Source organism: Spinacia oleracea, chromosome 3 (assembly GCF_020520425.1).
Source record: "Spinacia oleracea cultivar Varoflay chromosome 3, BTI_SOV_V1, whole genome shotgun sequence".
NCBI lineage: Eukaryota > Viridiplantae > Streptophyta > Magnoliopsida > Caryophyllales > Amaranthaceae > Spinacia > Spinacia oleracea.
Genome location: NC_079489.1, coordinates 134057563 through 134084351, shown reverse-complemented (window position 1 = coordinate 134084351; position 26789 = coordinate 134057563). Strand labels below are relative to the sequence as shown.

Genomic DNA, 26789 nt, shown 5'->3' with positions numbered 1-26789 from the left:
CTTGTACACGCAAGACCTTTTGATTCTTAAGATGGTACGATTAGCTCCTCCCAAAAGGAAAAAGCTGAAGATACTCCATAATGTCTGCGGCATTGTTAGACCCTCCAGGTATAAACAAGCATAACTTTTTACTGACAGGAGAGATAAATAGTGGTTTTTAATTGACGCCAACATAACGTCCGTGTATTTACAGTGAAATGACGTTTATGCCCCCTCCCCACTCCCAATCTACGTCTCTCTCCTCTCTGATTTTCCGGCCACCATAACAGAAGCAAATTACAGATATTGAAAATTACAGAAATGCCAACTTATCAACGATGGCAAAACTTACAATGGTACATTTGTGTTCTCGAGATTTTCTTTACAAGAACTAATGAACTAATGAACTATACAATATACGTTTGCAAGGACCGCGATTTAAATAGCTTTGAGTACAACAAAAATGAGAGACATGGATTCCGATCAAATCAAACTATCAAAAATAAATAAAAACAGACTAACACCTTCAAAATCATCTGAAGCACCACCATTACACCATATGGCTCCACGGTCCACACTGCATCAGTGAACAAATTAGGGATGACGTTTACAGCTCGTACTCCTGCCTCTAGGGCGACCGGTTAGTTTAGTTTTTTTTAAAAAATTGGTGTGGCACGCTTTTTTGCACCAGAGACCACGGCCAGCTGCACAAGATCTGCGACGCGGCTGTGTAGCTGCCGCAAAAAGCATGCGGCTGGGCTCTGTTTTATTTCAACAAAAAACTTCGTTTATTATTTCTGAAAACCCTTATTTTCGTTTATTATTCTAAGTTATTTAATTGGTTTTTATAATGTAATTATTTAATTGTAATATTTGTTTTAGTTATAAGATTATGTAAAACTCCATGAATTGGAGTGTATTCCATTGATCATATATATAGGGATTATAATATGATTCCTAATAAAATTAGGAATACTAAGAGATAAAATCCTACAAGATTTGTATCTGTATCACACCCCGTAGTCGTAGCCGGAGGAAGTCGTACGCTAAGACTGGATCTAAAATCCAAAAACAATTGTCGAGGAAGGCCCTTAGTGAAAATGTCTGTAAACTGATACCGCGAAGGAACATGTAACACGTGTACCTGACCCAAAGCTACTTTTTCGCGAACAAAATGGATGTCTATCTCCACATGTTTGGTGCGCTGATGTTGGACATGGTTGCTAGATAAATAAATAGAACTGCCATTATCACAATAAACAATGGTGGCCTGACGTAGAGGGCAATGTAACTCTAGAAGAAGGTTAAGTAGCAAACACGCCTCTGCAACGACGTTTGCGACGCCTCTATATTCTGCCTCTGCACTTGATCTAGAAAGAGTAGGTTGACGCTTAGAGGACCAAGAAATAATATTGTCACCTAAGAAACAACAATATCCTGAAGTCGAACGGCGATTGTTAGGACACCCACCCTAATCTGCATCAGTATATGTAATCAAGCACAAAGTAGATGTAGGATATAAGTGTAATCCGTGATCATGGTACCCTGAATATAATGCAGGATGCACTTTAATGCATTCAAATGAGGCTCCCGTGGATCAATGAAAAAAAGACATACATGTTGCACCGCATAGGCAATCACTACAAGAAAACTAAAAATTAGCGACCGCTAAAAGTAGTCGATAAAACAGCGTTTTTGGTCGCAAAAAAATTTACCGACTAAAAATAGTCGTAAAAGGTTGTCGGTGATAGCCTGGTCGGAGTTTGGAAAAATTCCGACTATAAAGTAATCGGTAAAAATTTCTGACTACTTTACCCGGAAAAATCACCGACTAACTAAGCAGTAGGTAAATTACCGACTACTTTTTTAGTCGGTAATTTTCCGACTACTTAGTTAGTCACTAAATTAACGACTACTTGGTAAAATGATTTTTGAAAATAAAAAAAAAATTGAAACCTTACTGGTTTCCATTTGAAGCTTCTACAAGAAAACCAAAACCATCCACTGAAAAATACCAGCAATAGTTTTTATATCTCCAAATTTCAAATCAAACATATAACAAATTGAAAAAAAACTCAAAATTTTATATCATAAGAAGTTAATACAATTACAGATGATGAAAATTAAAGAATAAAAAAAAGTTCAACAAATTTAGATCTGTCTTGCTCTTTAATTTCTTGCTCTTCTAATAATAAAAAAAAAAAATCTCCTTCAATTGTTCAATTTCTTGAATCAAAACAATTCCAATAAAAAACTCTCCTTCAATTTCTTGCTCTTCTATCTTCTTCTTTGAGCTGCATCCAAAATAAACAAAACAAACAAATTATAAAAGTAAAAAAAATGAAATTCGCACAGAATAATCAATAAAATAACAAAATACGGATGAAACATCATTTCATTTACCAATCAAACCTAAAGCTGGATCCCCTAATAAAAGAAATATATTTTTGAAAGAAGAAAGTCATTAAGAGTGATCAAAACCAGCAACTGAAAAACCAATCAACTGAAAAATACCAGACTACTTTTAACAAAAAAAAACCAATCAAACCCGAACAAAATGATTAACCCGAAAAACCCGAAAATTTACCTTGAGTTTATGAATTCACCCGATCTTCATTTGCATAATAGAGAGGATGAAATGATGATAAGAAGGGAGAAATGATGAAGAGATTGAATATTATGAAGAACGGTTGGGAGGAGATAGAAGGAAGAGGAAGGTGAGAGAAGAAATTAAAGAGGACGGCTGTGAGGAGGAGAGAGAGGGGGGTTGTTAAGGCTTTTTTCTCTTATATATGGGCTAGGGTTAGGGGGAGAAAGCCCAAAGTAGTAAAGCGTAATAAATTATACCGACTACCCTAAGATTTTCAAAAAACAAAAATTAGCCATACAGTCGGTAAACGTAAAAATATAGTCGGTAATTTACCGACTATCTAAAAAATGGTCGGTAATTTACCGACTACCCTAAAAGTGGTCGGTAATTACCGACTACTCTTAAAATGGTCGGTAAATAATTTTTTAATGACTACTTTTATAGTGGTCGGTAATTTCAGTCGGTAACAGCCCGGTTTCTTGTAGTGAATGTTAGGGCGGGTAAATGTAAGGTACTGTAGAGCACCTGCCAGAATGCGGTTCTGAGTTGGGTCCGCCACTGGAGGACCTGAATCTGCACTAAGCTTTGAATTAGAGTCAACATGAATGGCAGCAGGCTTACAAGTCTCCATGACGGCACGTTCCAAAAATTCTTGTGCATACTTTGTTGAGAGAGAAGCATATAAGGAGTACGGGAGACAAAAATTCCAAAAACTAATTAAGGGGCCCCAAATCAGACATCGGGAATTCTGTTTTCAAATGGGAGATCAATCTGTCACGCAAAGCATCAGATAATGTGCATAAAATAATATAATCAACATAAAATAGAAGGTAATTCATGTCATCCCCATACTTAAAAGTAAACAAGGATGTGTCACGTTTTGCAATAACAAAACCCATATGTAATAAAAACTGAGCAACCCGTTGATAAAATGCACGAGGAACCTGTTTAGGGCCATATAGTGCCTTACGGAGTAAACAGACATAATTGGGAGTGCGTCTGTCAACAAAACCTGGAGGTTGATGCATATAAACTGTCTCCTGGAGATCACCATGTAAGAAAGCATTTGTTACATCAAGTTGGTGAATAGACCAACGCCTAGCCATAACTAGGCCCAAAACTGTGTGAATGGTAGCCGGTTTGACCACTGGGCTAAATGTCTCATCGCAATCAACTCCCTTTTTATGCGACCTGCCATCACAAACAAGTCTAGCTTTGTGCCGTAGAAAGTAACAATTATCATTTTATTTATGAGAAAAAAATCCACATGCAATTAACACTATTCACCCTCGTAGGCTTAGTCACCAAATCTCATGTCCCAACATTAATTAAAGCACCATATTCATCGTGCACCGCCACATTTCAATTTCGGTTAGTTAAGACTAATTTATGGTTTTTGGGAATGGGAGAGCGATGGAGAGTTGGGCCACTAGGAAATATGGATAGGTCGTATTTTCGCGTTGAAAATTTAAACCTGACCGAACACATTCTCAAATTTTTGGCTATACCCGGGTACAACCAAAGCTGGCTGTACCCCCATCCAAAACGATGTCGTTTTGTGTTGTTTAAAATGAACATTAATATACTGGTACAAAAATGAACATTTACTATTCGGAAATGAACATTTATTTATTTATTTATTTGGAATGAACATTTACTATTTTGGAAATGAACATTTATTTATTTATTTATTTGGAAACAAACTACAAAAATGAACATTTACTATTTCGGAAATGAACATTTATTTATTTATTTGGAATGAACATTTACTATTTTGGAAATGAACGTTTAATTATTTATTTATTTGGAAATAAACAATATAGACGCTTGCAAAAACATAAAAGACCAATGAAGTGAACAATTTCATTATGAACATTAACCATATATTTATTGTGAACAAACAAATAAACAAGAAAGAACAAATAATTCAACAAAAAAGAACAAACAATATAAAAAAGAACATAAAATTCCAAAAAAAAGAAATGAACATTTACTATTTTGGAAATGAACATTTATTTATTTATTTGGAAATAAACTACAAAAATGAACATTTACTATTTCGGAAATGAACATTTATTTATTTATTTGGAATGAACATTTACTATTTTGGAAATGAACATTTATTTATTTATTTGGAAATAAACAATATAGGCGCTTGTAAAAACATAAAAGACCAATGAAGTGAACAATTTCATTATAAACATTAACCATATACTTATTGTGAACAAACAAATAAACAAGAAAGAACAAATAATTCAACAAAAAAGAACAAACAATATAAAAAAGAACATAAAATTCCAGAAAACAGAACAAACAATACAACAATTATGAACAATTTTATGATGAATTTTAAAGCCAACATGAAAGAACAAACAATACAACAAGAAAGAACAAACAATAAAGCAGATAATTATTATGAACAAACAAATAAACAAGAAAGAACAAATAATTCAACAAAAGAGAACAAACAATATAAAAAAGAACATAAAATTCCAGAAAAAAGAATAAACAATACAACAATTATGAACAATTTTGATGAATGAATTTAAAAATCAACAAGAAAGAACAAACAGTACAACAAGAAAGAACAAACAATACAAAAAGAAAGAATAAAAGATTAATGAAGAGTTTAATTATGAACATTAACCATATGATTATTATAAACAAACAAATAAACAAGAAAAAACAAACAATATAAAAAAGAACATAAAATTCCAGAAGAAATAACAAAAATACAACAATTATGAAAATTTGATGATGAACTTAAAAAACAACATGAAAGAACAAACAGTACAACAAGAAAGAACAAACAGTACAATAAAAAAGAACAAACAGTCGACAAGAATGAACAAATAATATGAGCGCGTCGTTTTTGGGGGATACAGCTAGAGCTGGCTGTACCCGGATACAACAATTAGCGATTGAAACACATTTAATTAAACGGTTGAATTGGGGTAGTTGGCCTATTTAAATTAAACGTGTCAAAAATCTTAATCCAATCCATTTTTATTAGGTTGGGTTGGTGGGTTGGATCAACTTATGCTACTCTAATAATTGGTTAGATACCACTGTATAAAAGTCTGATTTTGTGAGTAACTTTTTAAGCATGTAGAAACCTTAATACAATTTTTTTGCCATTTATCGGCGTTAACTACACATGCGGATTAATTTATTCTCATTAATGGATTATCGCAAAAAAAGTTTCTCAACGTCAAATTAATCTCTCTCCATATAACACATAGCCCTGTTTAGCTAGGAGCTATTAGAGGTTAATTGATTTGACCAACTGTTCTTTTTGCATTAATTGGTTGAATTAACTGTTTGTGTAAAAGTGTTTGGTAAATTAGTTGCTTAATAAATAAAATGACCATTAAAGACAGTGACATGCTTTGCTGCTGGGTATTTTATTTCTTATTAATGTTAGAAAAATAATTAATAAGTTAATTATTTTCTCTTTATTTTTTGAATAAACATTGAATAAATATAATAAATTTATTTTCCCTTCAATTTATTTTTAAAAAATTATTCTTAATTTAGTTATATTACAAGTATGATTGCAACAACTTTCAGGTGCTTCAAAATGCTAATATAAAATTTATTACAACAAGAAACGAGTAGCAAAAGGGGTAAAATGAAAAAAAAGAGGTGTGAGCAATGTTTTCAGGAGGGAAATAATGTAGGGTGTTAAGCTTGGTAAGTATTGTAATTTTAGGCAATATTAGGACAAAGTAGTCATTTGACATTCACGTTCTCTAATCTCTAATTACAAAAGACTCCTACGTTGAGCTTTTTGACTATTAGCTTCTCACCCCAAAACTATCCTAACCAAACACTTCCACTTAGATTTTTTAAAAAGTCAAACCTTTAATTTACCTCAATAAACTTTTTCTCTCAAACCTCTTCTAATCAAACACCCCATAATAAATCATGGAGTGCTAGCAAGGTTTTAATTGCAAGGTTTTAACGAAAGGCCTAGCCCATCAACTATTGTTTTGAATCAAATGATTAGAGGTTATTCTCACAGTGGCACACCACAAAATTCAGTATAATTGTACCCTAGAATGATGTATGAAGGAATCTTGTCCGATGAATACACCCATTCTTATCTTGTAAGTGCTTGTTTGATTTAGTGCTTCAAACTAGTATAATACCCGTGTGATGCACGATTTATAATCTAAATATAAATTTATATGAAATCTAAACTATTATGATAGACAATTATTATCAAAATAGAGCTTATATATGTGTATTCTCCTAATTAAAATTAATGATCGATAAATTTGTTATTGCTTCATACGATGTATTATTTATTTATTTTTTAAAAAACAAAAGAGGGTACCAAAACAAAACTATTTCATCCACATTTCATGACTTGTGGCAAGCATAAAGTTATTATCATCCAACCTTAACTTCGATAGTCATACTCATTTAATACTTGCCCTTATACCTCATTACCCGACCACCTAACACTTACTCTAATCATTTACATTATTCAGTTATATATGACTTTGAGGCGGGGCGTGGCCTCCAAACTCCTACCTTCTAAAATGCTCATTTTTATCCCCGCCACCCACAATTAGAACAACACCCCCACTCTTCCTAATCCCCTTCTCATGGGGTAAAAAATAAATTCATCCCCGCTTCACCACCCATTCGTGTTCCAAATCCACCTCAAATTAACTCACCTTTAGGCTCAACATTTTCTTTTGGTAAGAGAATTTTGAATTTTAGTATAGAGTCATCGATAATTCGGTTGTTTGATTAGAGTAATTGTATGAATTAACAAAACATAGTAATGTGTAGGTTAGTAGTAAAAGAAATGTTGATAAGTTCATAATCAATTAGATGAACGATAAGCGAGGCAGGCATGTCCAATCTAAAATTCATCTTCGCCCCGTCACCCGTGACGAATACGTTTTGTAACCCTATCACCTAGGGGTGAAAGTTCGGTTTTCGGTTTGGATTAAGGCCCAAACCGAATCCAAACCGAACTAATTCGGTTATCATTTTTTGAAACCGAATCCAAACCAAATAACCTTTTAATCCAAACTAAATCAAACCGAATTTTTAATTTTCAGTCCAATCCAAACCATAAAACCGAATTTTCATGGGCCTTTCATTTAGGCCTATTTAGGGCCTATATTATACATGGATTTAGCCAATTTTCAAGCCCTTATTATACTTTTTAGCCGAGTTCGATTTATTCGGTTTTAGTTCCGTTTATTCGGTTTCAAACTTTTCAGTCCAATCCAAACCATAAAACCTTTTTTTTTAAAAAAATCTCAGTCCAAACCGAACCGAATAGAAAAAAAACCGAACCGAACTTCTTAATCGGTTCGGTTCGATTTTCGGTTTTTTGCTACAAAACTTTCACACCTACTATCACCCACCAAATTTTCCTCCATCCCCGCCCACTTCAAGCAGATGAGCGGGGTTTCTCCCAAAAATACAGCCCCACTGACAATCTATATTCAATAAATAATTCACTTTGCCTTTCAGCTAACTTTTGAATATTTTAGACAATCATTGTCATATGGTTGTGAATATTTTTATATTGAAGTAGATTCTCGATCATTTAAAAGATTAAGAAACTATTAAATGGAACGATAAGGAGAAAGTTATAATTGTGAGAAAGAAAAGATGCTAAGTAATTAAACAATTTCTTTTAATAATCATGTTTTAGACAACCTTGTTAGAGACTACTTTGTATATTGAAGCAAAGGGCAAACATTTATTATACATATCCGCAATGAAACAAATTCTAAATAAAAAATGATCGTACATACAGTTAGTCATTAGGGAAAAAAAGTAAACTATTTTAATACATGCTAAAAGATGTTTACGAATTTTTATTAATATTTTGGACAAATCATTGTCGTACGGTTGTGAATATTGTGATATTGAATCGAGTTTAGTAAAGACCTATTATAGTAATATTAATCTCTTATATCAGTTGTACATAAACAATAATGACAAAACTGATGCATTATTATTTGACCAATTGTCTCAAATAAAATAAATATTTCGTACCAATAGAGAAATAAAAAATAACGACATAAATTAGGTGCATAATAATTTTTAACAAATCAACTCAAACAAAATAAATACTCCGTATCGAGATTTTATTTATAAAATTAAAAGTATATTCTTCTTTTTATAAGATATCCATATTGTATATTTATTTGTTATACATCTCATACTTATTTGTTTTACAACCTTCATGTGATAAGTTACTACACGTATATCAAATAGATTCTTTCACGTTGTATATCTATAATGTATAAATGGTCTTACACGTACTCTATATGCTTATCTTAATTTTAGTATAGTATAATAGTTCTTTACTAACATAATAGGTCTTATATTAGGATAAGAAATATAAATAATCATTGAACTTAACATAATTATATCATTTTGTTTTTGAATAGTTATATACTACGTATCTTGTAAGAGTATAATTATAGCATATAGATTCATGAGATCACATTGATTTGATTAACTAATGTGTAAATAGAAAGAATAATTATTTAATGTAAATAAATAATTTATAAGGATTAATTATTTATATTATATATTTAATTATTTTTTATATTAAAAGAGAGGCGAATCAATGAGTGACATTTGTCATCACCACATTGATTTCATCTCTTTTAGTATAATATATAGATTTGTGATCTTCCCGTTGGATTTAGTGCTTCAAATTTGTGATCTTCCTGTTAGATTTAGTGCTTTAAATTAGTTTTAGTGATCCTTAAGATCCTGTTCTGTTCAACTTATTTTAACTTATTTCAGACAAAATAAGTTTAGATAATTTCAGTTAAATTCAGATAAGTTCAGATAATATAAGTTCAGCAAAAATAAGTTTTTTCATATATTTTCAAACACAAATAAATTTCAGACAAAATAAGTTTTTTTTCAGATAAAATAAGTCCAGATAAGTTCATATAAGTTCAGTTAAGTTTAGATAATACAATTCCAGTCAAAATAAGTCCAATAGAACGGAGCCTAATTTTAGGAACATGAATATTATTAGTGGGCAGTAATGAGTTAGTGGGTTATTCCACATTCTAGCAATTTAATATGTTTATGAGCCCATGTTTATGAGCCCATAAAAAGTTCTTAATGTAACCTAATTAATTGAATTGAATGAAATAGTAGTATAATTTTGCTACACTATTTTTTCCCCTCTCATCTCTATTATAATTAACATGGCATCAGTGCCAGATAGATCTTTTAAAAAAAGGAGTGAGGGAGAATGAAAAGTAAGCCATTGCGGGTCTTCTTTTGTTTTATGAGGGAAAAAATGAATAGGCAAACCACCATGGCTTGAGTGGTTGAAAAAAAAGAGTTCATGATGATGATTATGATTATGTGAATTATGGGTGAAGAAAGCTAGTCCTTCACAAGTTTGTACGGAGAGAGGGGCTCCGAAAATATGACGTTTGTGATAATGCGCATCAATCAATTGTGTAAAATGATGAGACGTGCAACACAAACGACAGTGTCAGCAAGATGTGAAAGTTGACGAGAAGTAAGTCAAATAATTGATAGAATGAAGTAGGTAGTTATGGTTATGGCAGAAAAATTCTCCATGGACTTGATAAGTTGGAAAACAAGCTAATTTTGCTTCAAATGTGGAAGAAGATGGCAAACCCTTCATGGAGTTTGAGAATTGATGTTTTGGTCAAGGTTAAAGGTGAAGGTCGTGAAAATATTATTATTATTATTATTATTATTAAAAGTTTCAATAAGTTCCAATAAGTTCAGATAAGTTTCAATAAGTTCCAATAAGTTCAGATAAGTTCAGATCAGATAAGTTTAGATCAGTTCAGATAAGTTGAGGTCAAATAAGTTGAACAGAACGCACCCTAACTTAGAATTTTGCTGCTTCTGGGATTATCAGATGTGGAGATTTTGACAGGCGTTTAGAATATTTTATGGGAGCAAGGAGGCAGTGGCGGATCTTGGCCAAAAAATTACAAGGGGTCAAGGTTTGAAACTTTAACATATTAATGAATATAAGATTATAAGTGCATTCAATCAATATATCACCGGCATTTTATATGTATATTTTAACTTGTAAAATTTATAGTTTCAAAAAACTTATCAGGGACCGGGCCCCGAATGGCCCCGGTGGAAGGTCCTCCTCTGCAAGGAGGAGAAATGTTACATCGTGCATAAGAGAGAGAAAAATGGAGGGAAATATAAAGGAAAATGAATTGTAGGTGATTTTAATTGTCGTGATACGTGGGTGGTCAACGCCTGATAAGAAAGTCAATGATATGTTTACAAGATGATTATTTTGACAAAATAAAGTTACTCATGTTCTTTTTGCTGTAAAATTTACATGGGGTATATCATATTTTTTTTTTTTGGTTACCACGTGGTTTACTATTAGGGCTAAATTGGATTCAGGTGAGTTTTGGGTAGATAAGTTCCAATTCCCTCCCAATTTTTGTTGAGGGGCACCGAACATGGGTTCTTCCTACCAAGTTTATCCTCAATCACCGAACCAAAAGACAATTGATTGAGGTATATCATATATGGTTGTTCACAAAGTTAGACTTTTTAAGATGGGTTCTCACAAATTTTCCATTATCGCTCGTAGATATTCAAAACTGAACGATTTTATTGATTATATTAGGGAAACTTATGGTATTTTAAGATAAATGAGAGAACTTTTCTTATGCTTCTAATTTCAAGAATTTAATTATGCCACTAAAGTTAACAAATTTTAATTTTAAATGTGGTAATTAATGCGCTTGTTATTTGGTGTGTTCATTATCAGGATGACATTACTTCTTGGACCTCCAAGGTCAGGAAAAACAACATAACTTTTAGCTCTTGCAGGGATGCTTGTTAACAGTGAGCTAAAGGTGTGTTCTCTTATTCTATTGTTGTTTGCGGTAATAATAATAACAAAAGGTCTTGCGCGCACAAGGTGTACAATAAATTTATTGTACACCAAGATAACTTTTATGCAAATTTTCATAACTTTAACCTATTTTTCTGTAACTTTTATATTATAAAGTTAGATAAACATTTTAAAGGGTCAAACGATTAATTTATACATTATTAGTGATTTTGAAGAAATAATTTTTATTCAAATGAAAAAATTTATCATTAAAAAATAGATAACTTTTACATATATAAATGTAACTTTTAAGTATTTTGAGTCAACTTTTACTCCGGTGTACAATATTTATTGTGCACCCATTGTAAATAAGAATTTGTGTAATAATAATAACAATAATTTGTCAAAAACCACTTTAAAAACAATGCAAGAAGAACTAGATTCATAATTTTTTGGAAAAATTGAAATTATCGGTCCCAACTATGGGCAGATTTACTTTAAAAGGTCCCACTTTTGATTATCTCAAAGTTTTCCTAACTATAGATAGTTCTTTCCAAAAATGGTCATTTAGTTAAATTAAGTGTTATACTTAATTAAGACTCATATCTTTCATGCAATAATCATATTTTTTTAATTAAATAAAGTTAACGGAATTGTATAATATGCTTAAATGAACGTAATTACCAGTTTAATTAAGCTAAAAGACCATTCTGGGAAAACACACCGCAAAGTTGAGACCACTCTAAAATAATCAAAAGTTGAGAGCTTTTAAAGTAAAGTGACCATAGTTGAGACTGTCACTATCAATTTTTCCTAATCTTTTCTTCTAACGACCACCATTCAGGTGTTGACTAAGCACGTGCCACACACGTGACTACTTCAACACATGTTTCTTCTTGTATTATGTCACATGAGTTAATGATGATTTCTAATGATTGATTTCTGCTCTTAATTTCGTCATTATATCTTCTGGATTGGGAAATAGGTAACTGGAAAGATAACGTATTGTGGCCATGAGCTAAATGAATTTGTTCCTAGGAGGACTTGTGCATATGTTAGTCAAAATGATCTTCACCATGGATTGATGACCGTCAGAGAGATCCTAGATTTTTCTGGGCAATGCTTAGGAGTAGGAACAAGATGTGAACTGCTCAAGAACTCTTAAAACGAGAAAAACTACGAGGATTGAAGTCGGATCCAGAGGTTGATGCATTCATGAAAGGAGTAGCTATCAAAGGCCATGAAACAAGCCTTATGACGGAATATTTGCTCAAGGTCAGTGATCATCTTCTCGATCTTTATCATAATACGTATAAACCAACTCTTGAGCAGCTTGATGTTCACCTAAAATATCTAAAATGACCTTATACTTTATGAAAAATGGTTTGTCATACATGTTTTGAAATTAACAAACTTGCATCGTGTGCGTATAAATTTACTTCATCTGTTTCAAAATAGTTACAACAGTTTGTTTTTTGCACTATTCACGTAATCTACCATGTTTTTTTTTTATGATTTATACTTTAGGAAAAAACATATTTGCGTGGGATCTTCACTACAAGAATTTGTATCTTTAATGACAACCTAATAACGATGGGTAAAAAATTCCGTCGCAAAAACTTTTTGTGACGAAGCTAACAACCAAATAAAGACGGGAACAACCGTCGTAAATGGCTTTTACGACCGGTTAACGACGGGATTTTCCATTAATGACATCCCATTTTATGACGGATTCGCAACAGAAAATTCCGTCGTTAATCAACGATTATTGGCCTTTAGCGTCGGGATTTTCCGTCATTAATGGTACAATTTCTAGTGTTGTTAGATTTTTCTTAATGTATATTTTGTGAAAATTAATTTATTATAATTTTACTTATCAGTAATTAAAGATATTAATTATTTAAGATGCATTGGCAAGCGTGAAAAAAAAGTGTTCCAACTAAAAAGAATGATGTATTAGTTAATTTAATGTATTTAAAAAGTTAACCTTTTTTTAAACAAGTGCAATTAACGTTGTATTATTTACATTTGACAGATACTTGGGTTGGATATTTGTGCTGATACCATTGTGGGGGATGATATGAGGAGAGGTATTTCTGGTGGTGAAAAGAAGCGTCTTACCATTGGTAAATTCCCATTAAGAAAATAAGAAAATTTCAATTCATAATATAATCACAAACTTTTCAGAAAGACCGATCTACGATAATATATTGTGTGGCGGCTTAAAAGAGGAAGGTTATCCGCACTTGTTCTGTTATTTTAGTTACCCTTATTGATGTTATAAATTTTCCTTATTTTCAAGGCTATTATCTAAAATGGTAGAGCAATGTACAATATTGTACATGGTGTGGGGTCAAGCTCCACGTAGCCTACTACATATATTACACTTGTGTATTGGTGTATATTTTCATTGTTGGTGTTGTATTGGTCATAGTTATAACTTGTAACAAGTATATCACTTTTGATCAGGGTCACTTAATTGTTTATTGTTAGGGTCGCATTGTTCAATGGTTAGGGTCACATTTATCCTTGAGTAAGGTAACTTTAGTCCTCGAATAAGATCACTTATATCTTTAGTCTAGTTTACTTTTATATTTGGATGTACAGTAAAATACCGTAGATCAGGGACACACAAAAGTTTTTATAATTTAATACGTAGAATATATACTTATGATTTTTAGATGTTTACATATGTAGGTGAAATGCTAGCAGGACCTGCAAAAGTATTGTTAATGGATGAAATATCAACTGGATTAGATAGCTCAACCGCATTTCGGATATGCAAATACATAAGTGAAATGGTTCACATAATGGACATGACAGTAGTTATCTCATTGTTGCAACCTACTCCTGAAGTATTTCATCTTTTTGATGATATTATTCTTCTCTCTGATGGCGAAATTGTGTACCAAGGCCCGCGTCACCATGTCCTTGATTTCTTTGAATATGTCGGTTTCAAGTGTCCAAAACGAAAATCAGTGGCAGATTTTCTTCGAGAAGTTACCTCAAAAAATGACCAACAACAATACTGGCCATACATATATATTCCTGCTCCTCAACTTGTTCAAGATTTCCAATCTTTCCAAGTTGGAAAAGAGTTGGCATCAGAACTTAATATACCATATCAAAAAGCTGAATCTCACAGTTTTTCTTTGGTAAAAGAAAAGTATGGTATCTCAAACAAGGAACTGATTAAGGCATGTTTTTGGAGGGAATGGTTGTTGATGAAACGAAATGCTATACTATACATATTTAAAAATGTCCATGTTATGATAATGTCGTTGGTTATGATGAGTGCATTCTATAAGACGAAGATGCATCATAAAACTTATGCTGATGGTGAGAAATATTTAGGAGCTATATTTGCCAGTCTCACAAATGTTGTGTTGAATGGAATGGCAGAAGTTACTTTAACAATTATGGGACTTCCTGTATTCTATAAACAAAGGGATTTCTTGTTTTACCCTGCATGGGCTTATGGATTACCTGTTTGGATCCTTAGTATCCCCTCTTCCTTCATCGAATCTGGATTGTGGACTATTCTAACCTTTTACACCATTGGTTATGCTCCTGCTCCCACTAGGTAAGTCTCAGTTATCCTCATCGATCGATGGGGTCATTTTTTCGGATATCAGATATGTGTGGCACCACACATATCAGCTAAAAGACAAATAGTTAAAAGACAAAACAGGAAGTATAATTCATATCAAAAAAACCATTATGTAAAAAACAGTAATTTTGGTTTAAAAACAGTACATTTAATTTCTTTTTTGTCTTTTTTTCTTATTTTGTCTTTTGCTATGAGATGCATTTGCAAGCACATATCAGATATCCGAAAATACTTTTTCATCGATAGATTAGTTTTTTTTTAAAAGTTTGTTATCTCTCTAATTTATACTCCCTCCGTCCCGGAATACTTGACCTATTTTCCTTATCGGGCCGTCCCTTAATACTTGACCTGTTTCTAAAAATGGAAATATTCTAACAATATTATATTATTTCTCACTCCACCCCTATTAACCCACCTACCCCCTACTCCATACAAAAAATAATTAAAAATTCAACCCCTACTCTCCCCCAACCCCACCCTTTACACATTTCCCACTAACTACATTAAAATAATACCCCACTATCAACTACTACCTATTAAATTAAATAAGTCAATTCAAGTCCCTTAAACTCCGTGCCGGTCAAACCGGGTCGAGTATTCCGAGACGGAGGAAGTATATGATATGCTTTTCAATCTATCAGGTTTTTTTGTCAGTGGCTTGCCTTCTTTTGTATCCACCAGATGGCTTTATCAATCTTCAGGATTCTTAGTGCTTTAGGAAGAACACTTGTTATTGCTAACACTTTCGGCATGATTGTGTTGCTAATTCTTTTCGTTCTTAGTGGTTTTATCATTGCAAAAGGTATGTTCATTTCTACCTTATCAATTCAAAGTTAATTAAAAAATAAACTTTCTTTCATTTTAACTAAGCAAATTTGTGAAAAACTATCTTATAAAATTGAGTTTTGTGAGAAATTACCTTATAAAAAAAATGTTGTAATTATCTTTCTTAATTATAAAAAACGTATGTTGTATGACACCGTGCATGCCTTTGGGTCAGACTATGGACAGTGATTCAAGATTTCGGAGTTGACTTTAATAGGTGTATCTCGTGGCATCTCACGAGAAACGGGTAATTAAATGGCACGTAAGATGCACATGGTAAAGCCAATCCTGAAATTTTGAGTCAACGTTCATAATTTGGTAAAATGTAATAACTTACAACTTAAATTTTTTTAATTATAAAGTACTCCCTCCGTCTCTTTTTGTTTTTTACGTATTTCATTTTGGGTGTTTCATTTTGTTCTTTACATTTCCTTTTATATTGTCACATAATGCATTAATATTCTATTAAAATTTGTGCCCAAATATTATTTTAACCAATTAAATCCATTGGACATTAAATATTTTTCATTTTTCCAATGTCAGATTTTTGATAAGAGTGAAAACATTATAAATAAACGTAATTTTTCTTGTTTAAACAAAAAAATAGAGGAATCTCAATGCACATTAAATAGTCGTTAAATCGCGTGAAAAACATCAAACGTAAAAAACAAAAAGAGACGGAGGGAGTAGTTAATTACAATAATTTTTTTTATAAGGTATTCTATATACCTGTTATTAAACATTAAATATTTATAACATAACTTTTGAAAAATTTCCTAAATTTTTTGAAGCTCTTAATTTTGATGATGCACGAAAGCTATACTTGTTATTAAACATTAAATATTTTCATACATAGGGGATATTGGCCGATGGATGATATGGGTGTTATTCTAGTAGGAACACGCACAAGAGGGGGGGGGGGTGAATTGTAATTGGAACTTTGGTAAAGTTTCTTGCGAAACTTAGAAACAATCAAGGAACTGAGAATAGAAAAGACAATAACAATAATTGTGAAAATTTCTTGACACTAATCAAGAAGAGAATTCCTTTTATTATAGTAATACCTCGATTACGATAATCTCTCAAACACAAGTTCCTCTCAAACTTGTGTTCCTCACAGTAATCTACTCTGATTACAACTCTTTTACTTCTCTCTCTCAGACTTAAACTCTAAGTCTAAACAGGATAACTCTATCCTCACTAATACAAAATACAATCCGTGTTTGGATAACTCTAGATATTAATGATGCTTTTGTGTGGATATAGGGCACTTAGGAACTTTGAATTAACTAGGACACAAACTGTTTTTAGAAAATCTTTGACAATACGTTTTTAGGAAAGCAAGAACTCTTAGAATGTTTGTGTAATTTTTCAGAAAACATACTTGCCATTTTATAGATTTACCCCTAGGGTTAGTTCCCTTCAAAACCTCAACTGCCAACTGCCAATGCTTTGTTCTTCACGTCCCTTGACTTGAGGAACAAGGGGAAGACCACTTCCCACGTTTCAGCAACAAGGCGGTTAGTGGTTTGACTCAATCAAACCCTAAAAGATTTTCTTCAACAGATTTTATTTGTTTACAAAAACTGTGGCAAATTTTTAGGAAAATAAGTTTTGATAAAATAACATAAAACGTAAATCTATTTTATAATAAAAACTTATTTTTATTTAATTACATGTTTTCATAAAAATTTCTTCCAGTAAAATAAATGACCTAATTAAATCACAAGTTCCTTGAGTACCCTATATATCTTTTGCAAAATTAATATTTACATAAAATTCTAAGTACATTAGACTACCTAGACTTTTATGTCTTCCTTTTGTCTGGAACTTGCAACTCAGAAGCTTCAGACGTTCCAGCTCAGGAACAATGATGAGTTCCTCTGTGTCTATCAAAGGAACTCGTGGCCATGAGTCTGTAATAGTTCTTGTGAGTATTCGGAACTCTTGATATGTAACTGTGTTGCTCCTCTTGTGACTTCAAACTGGAACAGATACAACTTCCAGCTCTGGAACTCCAATGACTGTTCCAAGTGTACATCAGGAACTTTACCATCTGATTCAAGTTCCTATCCTAATAGAAACTTGGGCATTTACCTGTCCAAAGTCATTAGCAACCATAATCAGGAAGTTTGCAATATGTGTGTGTCATCAACCAAAACTTAGGAACAACAATATTCCCCCTTTTTGGTGATGACAACACTTGCAAACTTTTTACAAATGAGAGTAAGCACAAACAGGAACTTATGCAGACTACTGTGAAACAGAACACAAAAATTGAAAAACAAAAGAGAAAGAAAAAAAACTTACAGAGAGAGTACACACAAGAGATTGATGCAGGAACTGGGATTGAGTGTACCTTGGAAGTTTGCACCTTGACTTCCCCCTGTTGACATCAACAAAAAGCATAGCACGAAATATAGCCATTCCAAACACAGTGCCCCACGATCAACGTTTGGCAAGTTAAGCTAGCCTCAAAGTATTAAACCAACTCACACAATAAAGTAAAAGCAAGCAATAATGATCAAAACTAGAAAACACAGAGATATGTAACCAAGCAAGTCAAAATAAGATGGAACAAATACCCAAGTTTTAAAATTATACAGACCAAAAGCAAATTAAAAAGATTGTTCCATGGCAAAAGATAATTGAAACATGGGATAGGGTGATTAAGCTTGAGATGGGGAACCAGAACCAGCAGTTTCTTCTATCACAGTCTCCTCAAAAGATTCCAGATTATTGATCTTGGTGAGAATTGTGGCACGAGTTGCATTGGCTTGTTCTGAGTAGTGGTGAAGAGTGGTTTGGAGAGTCTTGACACTGGTAACCAATGCGCCTATGTGAGCCTGCATTGAGCTGATCCTGTGATCTGTTCCCTCCTACAGTTCCACCAGACGAGTAACTGTTGCCTTCAGCTCCAATATCTGATCATCCTTTGTGTTCCAGGCACCCCCATGATCTTGAACATGTTCCTGTTCAGATGGAACACGACGAGCTTTGGACTTTTTGGAGGATCTGGGTGTTAGGTTATGATACATATGATATTACATAAATCATGCGGAAACAACCATTAACCCAGGATTACATATTATTTACACATAATCATATAGCATAATTTAGATGCATACTCTTTGTTGCGTGCCCTCCCTAGCTGCGCCCGAACCGAACAAGAACAAGTCTTTAGGACTCCAAGTGTCGTCCCTCCGTAGATAGTCCACAGTACGTCCGGATCCGCCTTAAGATTGACCAACTAGAATCGCCCTTAAGGTACTAGAATTTTCGGCACTTTTAAGCAAGATGTGTGGCTGAATTTTTCTCTCAAAAACTCACTTTGAATACTTTGAAAAACTCGTTATAAATTGTGAACCCAAGCCACATATTTATAGGGGTATGGAAAGGGAATTGGAATCCTATTCAGATACAAATTAATTAAACCTAGAATCCTACAAGAACTCTAATTTAATTAATTTATCAAATAGAATTAGGAATTTAATCATTAACCGAACTCTGCACGTTTTAGGAAACGTGCACGAACACAAACACTTACGCACACACACACGGCAGCCTCGATGGGCCGCCCATGCGTGCGTGCGAGCAGCAGCCCATGCAGCGAGGCCTGCGCGAGCCACAAGCCCACGCAAGCACCCGCGCGCGCTGCGCGCGCTGTGCGCGCTGCCACGGCCTGCTGGGCCTGGCCTTGCGCTGGGCCTGGCGTGGCTGTTTGTGTGGTGCGCTTGGCTTGCTGGGTGATGGCCTGGCTTCGTGCTGGGCCCTCGTCCGGCAGGCCTCGTCCGATGCTTATTCGTACGATACGCTTCCGATTAAATTTCCGATTCCGGAATTCATTTCCGATACGAACAATATTTAACATTTCCGATTCCGGAATTAATTTCCGTTTCGAACAAATATTTAATATTTCCGTTTCCGGAATTATTTTCCGATTCCGGTAATATTTCCGATTCTGACAATATTTCCGTTTCCGGCAATATTTCCGATTCTGGTAATATTTCCATTTCCGATAATATTTTCCGATACGTACCATGTTTCCGTTTCTGGCAACATCTACGACTTGGATAATATTTATATTTCCGATACGATCCATATTTCCGTTTCCGGCAATATCATCGTTTCCGGAGTATTCATTTCTTGCCTGTGACGATCTCAGCTCCCACTGAAACCAAGATCCGTCGATTCCGAATATCCATAGATGGAGTATCTAATGCCATTAAATACTTGATCCGTTTACGTACTATTTGTGTGACCCTACGGGTTCAGTCAAGAGTAAGCTGTGGATTAATATCATTAATTCCACTTGAACTGAAGCGGCCTCTAGCTAGGCATTCAGCTCACTTGATCTCACTGAATTATTAACTTGTTAATTAATACTGAACCGCATTTATTAGACTTAACATAGAATGCATACTTTCCTTCAGTCTCCCACTTGTCCTTAGGGACAAGTGTGCATTTCCTAATTCCTTTGTCGCTCGATGCTTGCTCTTGAACATAAGGTAAGAGTTGTCATCCTTATTATGTCCAGAGGTGTTCCTCGGTTTCAGAGTTCAACTGATCAAATAAACAGATAATCATAGCCTATGATTCATCCGAGCACGGCCATGCATTTCACAGTTTCTAGCTCTCCGAGTGGCCTTGTACAACTTTTAAGCATCTCATCCCGATTTATGGGAGGACAATCCCAATCTTGTGATCTTGAGATTAGACTTCGTTTGATAGGTGATTACCTGAGCGTTGCCTTTATAGCCTCCTTTTACGGTGCGACGGTTGGTCAACGTCAAAGCAACCAGTTCTCAAACAAGTAATCTCAAATCACTCAGGTATTGAGGATTTAGTGTCTAATAATTTAATGAAATTTACTTATGACAAACTTTCATCTCTTACAGTAAAGTTTCATAGGTCTTGTCCGATACTAGTCTTCCCAAAGTAAGTATCTATGCAAATGATTATGACATTGCCATGTCCACATAGTTCAAGAAACAGAACTACTAGTCATCTTGCATTCTAATCGTCTAACGTTTTCTATGCGTCCAATTTTATAGAAAACTCCGACTAGGGACCATTTTCAACCTTTGACATTCAAGTTCACTTGATAGACATTTCTTAGTCACAGGACTGGTCCTGACAGTCTATCTTGAATATATCGTCAAATTGAAGGGACTCATCATTTAATACTAAACCAAGATTAAATGGAATATGAAAATACATTTCATATATGATAAATGTTCAACCCCATTGTTTTACAACCATGGGCCTCAAACCCATCTTTAAAACAGTTCATGGAATTCAAAGCTATGCTTGATTTCCAGTGCTACAACGTGAGTGTTGCTTCTCACTTGTTGCATAGGTTTAGTTATCATGCTTTGCCAATCTTAATATCTTTTTCATCGAATGATATTCGAGATAGGATGATAAGATCTTTTGAGTTTGTTTATTATGTGATCTAGTCTTTCTTACTTCGATAGTGGTTCTACGCATTTTACAATGAAGAGCCATCAAGTTAGCAGACATGTGATCCACCCAAGTTCAATGAAGAACTCATTAATATAAACAACTCTGTTTTATTGCTTCTTAGGCAATAAGTACTTTTACTTCAACTGTTTAGGTTGCTAGTGATGCTTTGTTTGGATTTACTTATCCAAGCAGTTCACAGACATGTGGAAGACTTTCCAGCTGTATCTTAGAACATAGAAATTAATATTTTAATTTCCCACGCAACAACTCATGGTCTCCAACCCATGTTGCCATTTCAAAACACGATGCTCTATAGCTCGTCCTTATTAATGGTTAACTCCAAGGGAATCTTGCTTGATCCTTTGCCAGTGTTTATGCGTGTAGCATCAATATTTAGCATATCTTTATTTCCTTGAATCAAGAACTATTCCTATGTACCATTTCAAGTACCATAAGTATTCTTGATCTCAATCTAGTTGATCTTCACTTAGATCAATAGAGATTGGTATATGTTCGTCATGCCTAAAGTCATACGATACGTTTTTGGCGATCCTCATATTATATCATACATGATAAATTCTTTTGCAGAATAATTCCCAATTGAATTCTATTCATGTAACTTTAGCTTATCTAGTTTCAGTAGATACTAAATTCAGCTAAATTCTTTGACATATAATATAGGTTAAGAATCTCATTTAGACTCTTTGATGTTTAACTTAGTAAATGCTTATACATAGTTCAAACATCCTTTACTTAGATTTATTCACATGGGTCAAATATCTCCAATGGAGACTTTCGTGTTTGATTTAGTAAATGCCATTACTTAATCCAAAACAATATCATAAGATCTTTGTAAATAGATCTTAATACCCAGTATGTACTAAGTTCCGCCATGGTCCATCATTGATGAATAATTTCAAATCTAAGTCATTAGCATTTGAATGTTATTTCACAATAGAGAGATATGTGTGTAATACACATAGGACCAATTAAGTTTTAAGTACTCCCACTAAACTTCTTATATATCTATAAGAATCATGTATATTTTATGAAACTAAAATACTTATTAGCTTCATTAAAATATAATTCCAATTCCCAATTGCTTGCTTAAATCTGTACTTAGATTTTATAAGCTAGCTTTCTCTTTCAAGCATTTATTTGGATCCACAAATCCTATGACATACCATGTACATAGTTTATTCCAACATTTGATTGAGGAATACGTTTTGTCATCCAATTGCTATATGTACCAATATGCAATCATTGCTTGAATTATAGACTTGAGCATTACGATTATGCATGAGGTTTCAACACAATTCACACCATGAATTTGCTTGTAACCTTTAGCAACTAATCTCGCTTTGTGTGTGAACACAATTTCATGTTTGATGGTTTTTATCCTTAAAAACAAACTTGCAACCAATAGGTGTGAACCTATTCTTGCAAATCAACAAAATTTCAATTTTGTCATCAAAACATTGAGTATGTTTTATGGCCTCTAACCATTTAAAACATTTGAGTCTATATATGGCCTCTAACCATTTTAGGGAATCTAGGTTTCGTCATAGCTAAGTCACAAACTCATTAATCTACATGATAATAGTTTGACTGCAAGTTGTAGGTTTCTTCACTATCTAATAGAAGAATCTCATAGTTTTATTGACCAGAACTCTATGTTTCTTCACTATCTAATAGAAGAATCTCATAGTTTCAGTGACTTGAATTCTATGCCTACTTGGGTATAGAACATCAAACAATAGAATATCAATAGCCACTTAAAAGTCATTTGAATATTCTGTTCTCCTTGAAGCACTTGTAAAGTCTTCTAAGAGATGTCTATTCTTTAAAGCCACTTCTAAAGTCCTTAAAGAATAAGTTCGGTTTTTCTGAAGCACTTCGAAAAGCCTCCGGAATGTCCGTTTATGTTTGTTGTTCGCCTTGAAGACTTTCGAGGTCTATTTTCTCCCACTTGTCATTTTGGAAACGAATCTCCAAAAGGACATCATTTCGAGCAAACAAACATTATGTTCTCAAAAATTTGTGGTAGAAACAATACCCTTGTGTCTCATTTGAATAAATCACAATGAAACATATATCTATACTTGGGGCCTTAGTTTGTTGAATAACAAACACTAAGCTCCCACTGAGTTTAGGAACTCTTCAGATATATTATGAAAAGATATTTTGAAATTACTTTTCAATAGCTTTGACGAATTTGGTTTAGTTTGGTGGTAGTTGAGCATTTTGTTTTAGAAATTATAGGAAAAGTCTTTATGATTCATCATTAATCGAATCAAGTACTAATTGACTTCGATTATTCCAACTAAGATATGCCATATCTTATGGACCTAGATTGTGAAATTACAACACACAATCATTGATGATCATATTTGGTCTCAAGTAATCATCAACATGATCTAACCTAGATCTTTATGATTTCTTGTCAAGTGGATTTTATACTTCTGAATCTTTGAACTAGCCAAACAGATTCAACTTATATCACATTTGAGTAAATAAACCTATATTCACTCAAATCCATGTGAAATAATAAAGTAATAAAATCTTTCTTTAGCTTTGAACTCTATTGTCTAGGCGTTCTAACAATAGTTCATATCTTTTGTTACTTTCAACAAGTAAGACTAGTTGTCTTAAAATGATCTAGAAATCAATCAACTTTCAAAAGTCCATTAAAATAGAGCTTTTGAATGTTAACTTGTTGATATGGTCTAAGCAACAATGCCAAAGATTAGTGGAACTCAAATCAAGGGGTTGATTTGAACCTAGTAAAGTTCTTTAAAGAGTTGTTTGTTTTAATCAAGCATATTGACTCATTCTGTAAATGACCATTTCATTCAAATAAACAAACAAACAAGCATTGTTTTTGTTCTTCTGAATGTGAGTCTTTCTGTGTTTGAAGCAGAAATTTAGGTATGCTGATTATGGAACAAAATAGCCATTTAGTTCCAGCCTTTGAAAGGACTTAAAACAAACTTAGATGACCCTACAATTAATATAGCAATGTCATGCTTCATTTCCCACTTGTAGGTCATTAGTGTATCCTAGCTTCCATTGTTTGAGTTATTACCGAAGTAAGAACCTCAAGCGGTATATGATACCAAGGAAGTTTGATTGCTAGGTCACTTCTCTTTAAACATAAACTTATAGGTAGAAACGGAATCGTAAATTCCCTTCATTTGTTCCTCGTTTTCCTATTTCTTGTACCCTTTCTTATAGTCTTAAGAATTGAATTCTTTAGTGTTGACTTTTATACTTTGTTAGACATGTCCAATGTCACCAACAAGGTTCTTTACCATTTTAATTTATGTTGAATATTTTGTTTCAACTAGATGATCTTACCAGAAGCTTCTAAAGTTCTCTAAGCATCGATCTATTCGAATGTCTAGGGACTAGACTCATTCGAGAATTAAATGGACAAAGATATTAGGTTGTTAACCATTGGTAAAGCTGAGCGTATTAGACTCAATGCTTTATGATCTCAAAACTACAGTGTATTTTGAATTCACAAGCACCAATTGGTTTGCCATTTGATTTTGATGTTCGAAAACAACCATAAAAGTCGCTATAAGAAACGTACATTTTAAATTGCTCACTTTCTCTCATTTCCGTGAATCGTTCTTGGATTCACTACCAATCGAGGAAATTTACTGTTACCTTTCTAAAAGGATTTACTGCAGTGCAAGATATTTAATTATAAACAATAATTAAGACATACATTGAAGCATGCAAAGTCTAAACATTTATCATGAGTAATAACTTGAAAATTAAAGCAATCATGCAATTTTAACAAGTTATTAGCATTTTATTCGAATTTATTGTTCCGGCAGGTGTGAATAAAATGATTCCAAGATCCTAAAATCATTGAAGAATTAAGCACAGTTTGTCGACTTAATTCTAAAACATTTTAGGTAAGCAAAAGCCTTTTGCTAATAGTCTAGAAACTATTCTTGGTTGATAGGTACGTCTAAGAACTTATTAGGTAAACCTATCGATTTTGCCACGACATAAAAGGACTCCTTACTTATATCGTTGAGTTTCACCAAAACTAACATGTACTCACAATTATTTGTGTACCTTGCCCCTTTAGGACCAATAAGTAACACCTCGCTGAGCGAAAACTATTACTAGATTGATGTAAAGGATATCCAAGCAAGTGTATATTTTGGCATGGCACCTTATAACTCAATTTTTAAGTTTGGAACTTAAGGCTCTTACTATGTTGGTTAGATTTTAAGTGAACTAAAATCCTTAATCATGCAACATAATCAAGCCACAATCTCATGCATAATTAAGACATATTTAAAGCAATAAATAACTTAAAGCATGCATAAGATAAATGTGATCTAGTATGGCCCGACTTCATCTTGAAGCTTTAACTTCAAAGTCCGTCTTGAAAATCTCCGTGGGAGGCACCATTTTCTTCAAATAGGATAAGCTATAATTAAAACTAATTACAACTATTTGATGGTACGCAGACCATATTTGAATTGAAAAACAACTTTGGTTCTTTAGACCAATTACATTCAAATTAATGGTACCCAGACCATATTTTCTATCCTATTTGGGCCATACTAGTCACTTCATAACCTGCAAAACAGTACATATTCAATATATACCATTCACCCATTCATTATCATGAATGGCCCACATAGCTGGTTAGTAAAACACATTATGCATCACGTAAACATTTGCAGCAATTAATCAAGGGCACCAATAATCTACCAATTATTCAGTCCTTATTAATTCTAATCAAGTTGTTTTAACCTTAAGGATTCGTAGACCTAATCAAGAGTTTTATGACTAAAAAGCGCTCCCACTTAAACCAATAAATTCATATGCTTTACTAATTTTAAACATAAAAATGTATTTCTAGTCTAACCGGAAACATACAAATTTAATTAAAATTTAAAGCTCATATAAATTTATAATTGAATCCAAAAAGTTTAATTTAATTTCAGTCGTATTTAAATTAATTCATGATTTTAATTTTAGTAAAATAATTAGAATAAATAACATTTATTATAATTACAATATTCAAAATTAAAATCCAAGAAAATAATTTAAATTATTAATTTAAAAATTAATTAAAATTACGTGAACTGAAATTTTTCAAATTAAACATTCAAAACGATCTAATCGTAACGCAAACACCCTACGCATTGCACGCCCATGGGCCGCACGCACACAACCATCGCTGGCCATGTGCGTGCAGCCCATGCGCTCGTCGCATAGCTGCTGCATCTCCATCGCAAGCCATCGCACGCTGTGGTGCTTGCTGCGCGCGCGCCAGCGCTCGTCGCACGCGAGCCATCGCTCGCAGTGCGCGCGAGCCATCACTCGCTGGGCGCGCGACATCGCTCGCTGTGCGCGCGACATCGCTCGCTGGGCGCGCGACATCGCTCGCTGTGCGCGCGAGCCATCGCTCGCTGTGTGCGCGAGCCATCGCT

At 33.5% G+C, this 26789-nt stretch overlaps 1 long non-coding RNA gene across 1 annotated transcript; it reads right to left on the bottom strand.

Moving 5' to 3' along the window:
* Nucleotides 1-2042: 2042 nt before the first annotated feature.
* On the bottom strand, nucleotides 2043-3189 carry LOC110780665 (uncharacterized). Its single transcript, XR_002531526.2, has 2 exons — nucleotides 2567-3189; nucleotides 2043-2273 (listed from the first exon to the last, which is right to left on the bottom strand). It is a non-coding gene; the product is annotated as an uncharacterized lncRNA (long non-coding RNA).
* Nucleotides 3190-26789: the final 23600 nt, after the last annotated feature.